This window comes from Lupinus angustifolius, chromosome LG11 (genome assembly GCF_001865875.1).
Source record: "Lupinus angustifolius cultivar Tanjil chromosome LG11, LupAngTanjil_v1.0, whole genome shotgun sequence".
Classification (NCBI taxonomy): Eukaryota; Viridiplantae; Streptophyta; class Magnoliopsida; order Fabales; family Fabaceae; genus Lupinus; species Lupinus angustifolius.
Genome location: NC_032019.1, coordinates 4978163 through 4986529, shown reverse-complemented (window position 1 = coordinate 4986529; position 8367 = coordinate 4978163).

Genomic DNA, 8367 nt, shown 5'->3' with positions numbered 1-8367 from the left:
CCCCCCCCCACCCAAATATCAATCCATAATCTAATAGAAGATTCAGAACCTAAAGTCCTATGAAGACCCTCAGACACCCATCCGCCACTAATTCCTTCTCTAGGTAATGTAAGATTTTCTAAGTCTCTCCACCATGAAGAACCCCTTCCAAAACACTCTAGATCCACTTCATTTCCACTCCTTAAAGACCGATCCCCATATTTTGGTCTAACCACCCTCACCTAAAGGGAATCACTCTCACTTAAAACTCTTCATCTCCATTTACCTAGAATAACAAGATTAAATAGAAACAAATTCTTAATTCTCAAACTACCTTTCTCGTTAGGTCTACAAACCTTCTTCCAACTCACCCAATGAACTCTTTTTCTATTTTCCCCTACCTCATAGAAAATGTCTTTGAATTTTGTCAATCTCTTTTATAACAGTAATTGGGGCTTTAAAAAAGAGAGAAAATAGATAGGTAGAAAACATAATACCAATTTCATAAGAATCATCCTTCCGCCAAAGGAGATGAGCTTGCGCTTCCAGAGAAAGAATTTCGTTTTCAAGGTATTAATAATAGGAGACCATGTGGAGAGTCTTTTAGGATGTGCACCAACTGGGAGCCCCATAAATTTGAAAGGCCCATAACCAACAACACATTTCAATTTATAAATCGCATTCAAAACAAAATCCCAATCCGAATTTAAGACCCATGAATATACTTTTGTGGAAGTTAATTTTCAGATTAGGTTCTAATTCAAAGCACTTCATGATGCTTTTGAGAACCATGACATTTTGATCTGAATTCACTCCAATGAGTAAAGTATCGCTTACATATTGGAGGTGAGAGATGACTACTTCGTCTTTGCCAACCTTATATCCTTTGAAATAATTCTTCGATACTACCGATCTCATAATCCCACTAAGACCTTTTGCAACAATGAGAAATAGGAAAGGAGCTATCAGATCGCCTTTCCTCAAACCTCTAGCCATAGTGAACTCTTTAGTTAGACTCTCATTCACCAAGACCAAAACAGAGTTGGAAAAACAACAATTTTTTATCCAACACCTCCATTTCTCACAGAACTCCAATTTGTCCATCATATAAATGAGGAAATCTCAGTTCACTGAGTCATAAGTTTTTTTCAAAATCCACTTTGAAGATAAAACAATCATTTTTTCTTCCTTCTAGCTTAATCAATTAACTCGTTAGCCACCACAACCTTAGCCATGATGAATACGCCTTTGTTAAAAGCAGACTGGCAATCAGAAATAACCAAGTGGACCATTTTTTTAAGTTTTGTAGTGAGCAGCTTAGAGATGATTTTGTGAATGCAGCTGATGAGAGAAATACACCTGAATTCACTAAGGCTATGTGGTGAGTTGTTTTTTGGGATTAGAACAATAAAAGAAGCATTACAGTCTCTTGGGAAATTCCCAAATCTATAAAAATCATCCACCATCTTGAAGATATCATCTTTAAGGCATCCCTAGTGGTGTTTTATGAAGGTAAAGTTATACCCATCAGATCCCGGACTTTTGTCACCATCACAACTCCAAATAGCATACTTCATCTCATCAACCTCAAATTTGGCAATTAAAAGATCATTCTCATTCCTAGATAACTTGTTGAACATAATACCTCGAAGAAATGGTCTATTCCAATGGTTCTCATTAATCTTTCCACACAAAAAAACACGAATATGATTTTTAATTCTAGAAGATCTTCAGTCCACTCCTCATCAATTGTAAAACCTTTGACTTCTTTAAATCTCCGACTCTTGTTAATAGACAAATGAAAAAACTCGGAGTTAGAATCACCTTGAGGGAGCCATTTCTTTCTAGATTTTTGCAACAACAAGTTGTCTTTTTGTGCTGAGAGGTGCCACAATTCCGCTAAAGTTGATTTCCTTATGTTGACTTCATCCTCTGAAAGGATAGTGTTGCTACCTTTACCACCAATATCATTGATTATGTCCACATGATTTGTAATTTTCCTATCCAACATACCAAAATGGTTGTTGTTCCAAATCTTTAAGGATCCTTTAAGAATCTTCAATTTTTCCTTCAACACAAAAGAACCTCTGTCGGTAATCTCTAAATTCTTCCATTCATCAACAACAAACTTAGCAAAGGGAGGATCCGACATCCAACAATTATTTGTGCGGAATAGTTTCGAGCCCCAATACGAATCATCTAATTTCAGCATAATTGGGCAATGATCATAAAAGGACTTAGGGAGGCCAATTTGCACCTGATTACCCCAATTAACTAGCCAATCATCATTCACAAGGAATCTGTCAATTCTACTCATCGTCTTCCTATTAGAATTAAACCAAATAAACTTCTTACCAGAAAGCGGCATATCAAAAAGCTCCATATCAATGATGGCACAAGTTCCAGAACCTTTCCTCTCATCCTGATGAAAAACTGAATTAAAATCTCTTGCTGCACATCACAAATCACCAGAAAGACCCTGTTTAGCATTCTTATATTCCTCCCATAATACGTCGTTAACTTGGGTGATAAAGATTAATTAATGTGAAAAGAAAAATACTTACAAATATAGACTAGAATAATTACATTCTTTGTCTCTATATTTATGTCTCCTACTGATTTTAATCCTTATATTATTTCATCCCAGTCCATGTTAAATATTGCCATCCAATTTTAAAAATTCGGGATTAAGATCAAATCCATTTAAAAATGCGGGATTATGATCATTTAATTCAATTTTAAACGAAGGAATCTCAAGCAAATCACATGAAAGATTAAAGTAGGGCTTGTAGGTAAGGGTTGTTTCCTCCTATAGAAGCCCATGTTATCATCTTATTACCTAGAAGTCAGTGAAAAAAGAACAAATGTCACAACGTCAGTGTTAACAACCATTTTGTGTACTGAAAGGTTTGATACAAATTCAAAGAAAGGCCAAATAGCCTTTCCTATTTTTTAATCTCATTAGTACGTACTAGTATCACTTGAAGATTTGATTCTTTTGGAATTGCATTTTTTCAAAAAAGAAAAGACAAGTTTCTTCTAAATGTAAGCTCCTTTCAACTCAGCTAATTGTAATTATTGAATGTGCTTCTGTTTTGATTTAGATGTTACACCTTGCCTTCACAGTATACCTTGACCCTACCCTCACCCACCGTGATTAACTCACTTAATTTCCCCAGTAATTTCTTATTTAATTAGTTGCTCTTGCTAGTTAATTAAAACAGTTTCGGTAATAGTAACCCTTTTTTGGTTGACAAGGTAACATGCATTAAGCATTCACAAATAAAATGTTATCTTACTTAATGTTTTCATGATGCTGTGATCGATTAAAATACAAAAACCCTCAAATATTGATTTAAAAGAAATTATGTATTTTACCAATATACAAATTTGATAAATAAAGTAACTCAGGGTAACCTATGGCCTAATTAAGTTATAGCCAGTTATTTAATCTTAAGTTTGTCGGCGAATCCCTCAACCCATTTTTGTCTTCACATGGTTCATGATGTAATTGTAATGGAACATGCTTTCAATATATGCTTAAAAAGATAGCCTTATTTACCAAAAATAAAGGGTGGAGGTTCTAATTTAATTTAATCAACCCACAGACTATTTTATTATATTAACCAACATATCATATAATTTCACTTTTACCAGTCTTTAGATCATTCAAAAACAAAATTTGTCTATCAGATCTATGTAAACAAACACAAATCTAGAAAATTTGTCATTCAAAAACACATTTTATAACTATTATTAAATTTTATAATATCTTAAAATCACCCATCCATTGACTTATTTTTTGATAAATTCAAATTTTATACAAGTTCTTCTTCTGTATATAAAAGACTTGAGCGATCAAAGTGGCTATGTACTATCCTCTCTTTTCTGTTTCACATACGTATCCTCTAACTGAAAACAATCATATCCGAGCTGGGAATATCTACATATATGTGGATTAATTTTTGCAAAGAATATTTTTTTCATCTACAAAATTTGAACTCGAGATATTGCTTAAAGGAAATTAAACATATATCACTTGAATCAACACATGTTAGTATACTAAAAAAGTGAACAAAAAATAAGTTAATGTAATACGAGTTACTCGTTAATACAAATAAATACTACATACTTTTTCATATCATTATTACAATTAAGACATATAATTCCTCCATTAAAATATTACATATATTCTCTCCAAATGTACATAGATTTTCACTTTTTTACCATTGATTGATTGGATATAATTTTTCATAGTTGCCAATGATAGATAACACAATTTTTATGATTTTTAATATATTATTTTTACTTTGATTCGAGACAAAAAAATTACAATTTATTGGGATGGAGGAATTAATAATCTAACCTTTGTCGGTTCAGAATGGTTATATAGGAAGAAACTTTTTTTAAAAAGCTAATCCTATTCTCTTCCGCAAGGTTTGTACCTGATGTAAAAATGTTTGCTAGTTAAAACACTTATGGTCGGAAATAAACTATCAATCAAATAATAAAAGAGTAGAGATAAGAGAATAATACAAAAATTTGGTAATGATGTTCAGTCAATTGTATCTATATTCCGGGAGCATTGAAAGACTACCACTATATATTAGAGAATAATAATGTGTGTTTAATTATTTATCTTTGTTACATTAAGTTTACATAATATAAATGTATAACCATCTATCATAATCCTTTACATCAATCCAAGTCCATAACTTATATTGTTATTATCTAGAAAATATGAGTCATACATTTATAACTTCTAATTAATTTAGTGCTTAACTACTTATATCTTCTGATTGATTACCAATATTTTTGTTCATTTTACTTTCTTCCCTAAAATATATACATGTTACATTGCCCCTTTAACCTTTTTATTTTATCATCATTATTGCAAAACTTACTTGCATTCCTCCGTCCCGCACTTCGTCTAAAAAGAGAAACATTTTTACACAATGATGGCATTCGAACAAGATAATTAGATTCTTGTTTCTAAGCAATGAACCTCTGATTAATTGATAAAGTTTGAATAATTTTATGGCTGCGTCCAAGTATTCTTAACAAAGCCAATGAGATAATCAATGGTGGGCTTTGGGTAAAATGTCCTATTATGCACATATATATATAGGTCTGTAGACCTTCTGGTGGGGAACTTTGTCATGGAAAAGTTGATGTGAAGATGCTAACCTTCAATCTATAACATTAGGATAAAGATAAACATGAGAAAATATAAAGATAATAGAACTTTGTTTTAATTTCATGTCTAGCTTTATAATGAAATCTTAGTGGAGGCTTATTATATGGTTGAAAATAGGAAACATTGCCAAGAATCTAATAAAGGAGTTACATATAGAATATTGCTTTGAATTAGGGACAATAATATATTGTCCCAAAACATGTCTTAAATCATCTCTCATACTAATAAAAACATGTCTTAAATCATCTCTCATACTAATAAAAACATGTCATGCCAATTAAAAAGATTAAACGTTTGATTGTTTTTTCTATAAAAAATTCAATGTCTTTTGATGCGGCATATTGGTACTACATATCCTTGTTTTTGAAATAGTTGTATTAAAATTTTCTCAACTTTTGGTTTCATTTTATGAAAACAAACAATCAATAAAATGACATAAAGCAAGTGATTCTTCTTATCCCCGTAATGAGCATTATTTTTTATTTGATTTGAATGGAGGCTGTCTATTTAAAACACGAATCAATCAAGGTGGGAAGCTTTTGATAGGGACGACAAAGCAATTGCCATGCAAAACACCCTCGTGATATAATAGACAACAACATATCAACATGTTTGTGGAATAAGGCTCCTCTTGAGCTTGTTTTTAAATATAAAAAAATAAGGCATGTGTCTTAACTTTAGTTGTTTAGTAGTATGAATTTATGATAAGCTTTAGGTTTTTGTTGGGTACATATGATGCGCTTTAGATTAATGTGTTGTGTATTTACATATCCAGATCAGATCATTGAGATTGAAAAGGAAAATGGAAAATAGTTGTATTACCAGTTTTGTCCACTTACGGTTGAGTTTGAATACATAATTAAATAAATTTGTGCATAAGAATCTTATAGTTTTTGTACTAACAAGTATATATTTTTACTCTGTTATTAAGGAATTAATATTTTTTAAATTATTTGATTATAATCCCTTACTTTTTTGATCATTTTATATATCTTACGTAACTTTATATTACTCAATGACTGCATTGTTAGTGAGCGTTTTATTAAAATTATTCTTTGCTTTGATAAAATATTTCATTCATCACACGTTATTGAAAATCTATTGTTTAATATGAGAAAAAGTGCCATGATTGAAATGACATTTTACTCAGATGGATTATATTAATTGAGTTAATTTATACATGTGGCATGTCAATCTATAGGCAAATTAGTTGGCTATTTAATTGGCTGGTGCACTTTGACCAAAATATTATAATTTTAGTGTACTTTTTAAAAAAATTACTAAATTGGTACACTTTTCACAAATTTGGTAATAGTATAGTCGAATTTCTTATTTTTTCCTGGTCCTATATTGAAATCGGCAATCAATGCCAACTTTTATAAATATTGGATTTTAGTAACTCTTGCCCAGTATTGCTTAATTTTTTTTAATTATGTATTGTATACATTTTAAAAGTCAGAGAACGATTTATTCCAACTTTTTCTAGTACCATTTACATGTGCAAAGTCTATGTTTCTGTACATATTATTATCATTTATAAAAGAAGAATATAGGGTCCATGTCTCACATCATTAGATATCATTATTGAATTTTTACTTAATCTAAATATTAATAAAATATTTTAAAGATCAACTAATCAATTTTTAAGTTGGGTTTTTTATGCTTTGTTTCCATTTGAGATACTTTAAGGCTTTCCTTGATAATGATACTTTAATCATATTTGAAAACTCATTTTTTATAATGAATTTAAGACATTAATAAATACTTAAATTTAATACAGATATATTGATACACGTGGAGTACTAATTAAGAGTTAACTCCTCTCCCATTCCATCCTAGTATTAGAATATGAGGGGAAAAATTAAATTTTTATTTATCTTTTATTGAAAAATAACATAAAATCATGACAATCAAAAGAATTTTTTTCCACATGTCCCAATCCTAACTTTTTGAGAAAATCACCATCCACTAAGTATCACCAAGTTCTGTTGAACTAGACATAAATTATAGAGAGTCATTATGTTAATATTGAGTCTAGATAACAATGATGCAAAATGAATGGAAAAGTAACTCTATTTTCTTTAAAAACTGATTATCTCGTTTAGCTTGTTCTTAGCACTAGCTAGCTATACTATAATGCATGCCGTTAACTTTTCCCTTTCATTTACAGTACCATTCCATTTTCAAAGCACCAAGTCCTATTTCTATTTGCTCTCCTCGGCATTTCTTTCTAAGGTAATCATTTATGTCTAATACTTCTACTACCTTGGGAAGATGATAAGTACCACTGAAACAATAAAATTGTTTGTCTTAATTATTATAAGTTTAAATTCTAAAAATAATATATTGGCTTACAATAATAATGTTAGTCTATTTATCATTTACTGATTTCATTAGGTTGTACCCTTTTATTGAGTTACCTTTACACTAACTACATTTTTGTTCATGATACTTTCACATTAGTCTAGTAATATAATTTATAGATGATAAAAGCAGATCAAAAAAAGTTGGGATGACAAACCTGTGAAGAAGATCTTGCTCCTGACTGTGACACGGTTTTGATAAAGACATTAACATTACCAAAAAAAAGAAAATAAAGAATACTTATAAAGACAATGAAAATTCAAGCTTCAAGATATTCAAGACTTTAGTCTAAGTATAAATAGGTACTTCTATCTTATACTCTTGATTATACAATAGTAGTAATGCTCAAACTATTTTTATAAGAAAATTGAAATACTTTAAAATACTTAAAACAATTTTCAAAAATAGTGTGTTACAGGTTACTTCATCTAAGTAACATGTTACAAGTGTGAGAAAAGAGTTATCCAACTTAAAACTGATCAGAGTAATCCATTATTGGCTTTGAGTAAGAGATTACCATTGTTATTAAAGTTGAGTAACCGATTACTCAACTTGCTGTAATCGATTACTCTAATGACAAAACACTTGAGTAATCGATTACGCAATGCTGTAATCGATTACTGAGAGCTGTTGCATAATATTTTTAAATTCAAAGTGAATGAGTTTCAACCCAAAAGATATGTTTTCATTCTAATCAATTCTTATCTTTTCAAAGAGACATTTTGGCTGATTGAAAAGCCTATATAAATGCATTAAAACTTACAATCACAACACACAACAAATACACAACTCTTATACAAATTTCAAAAGTTCTTACACATATTCTG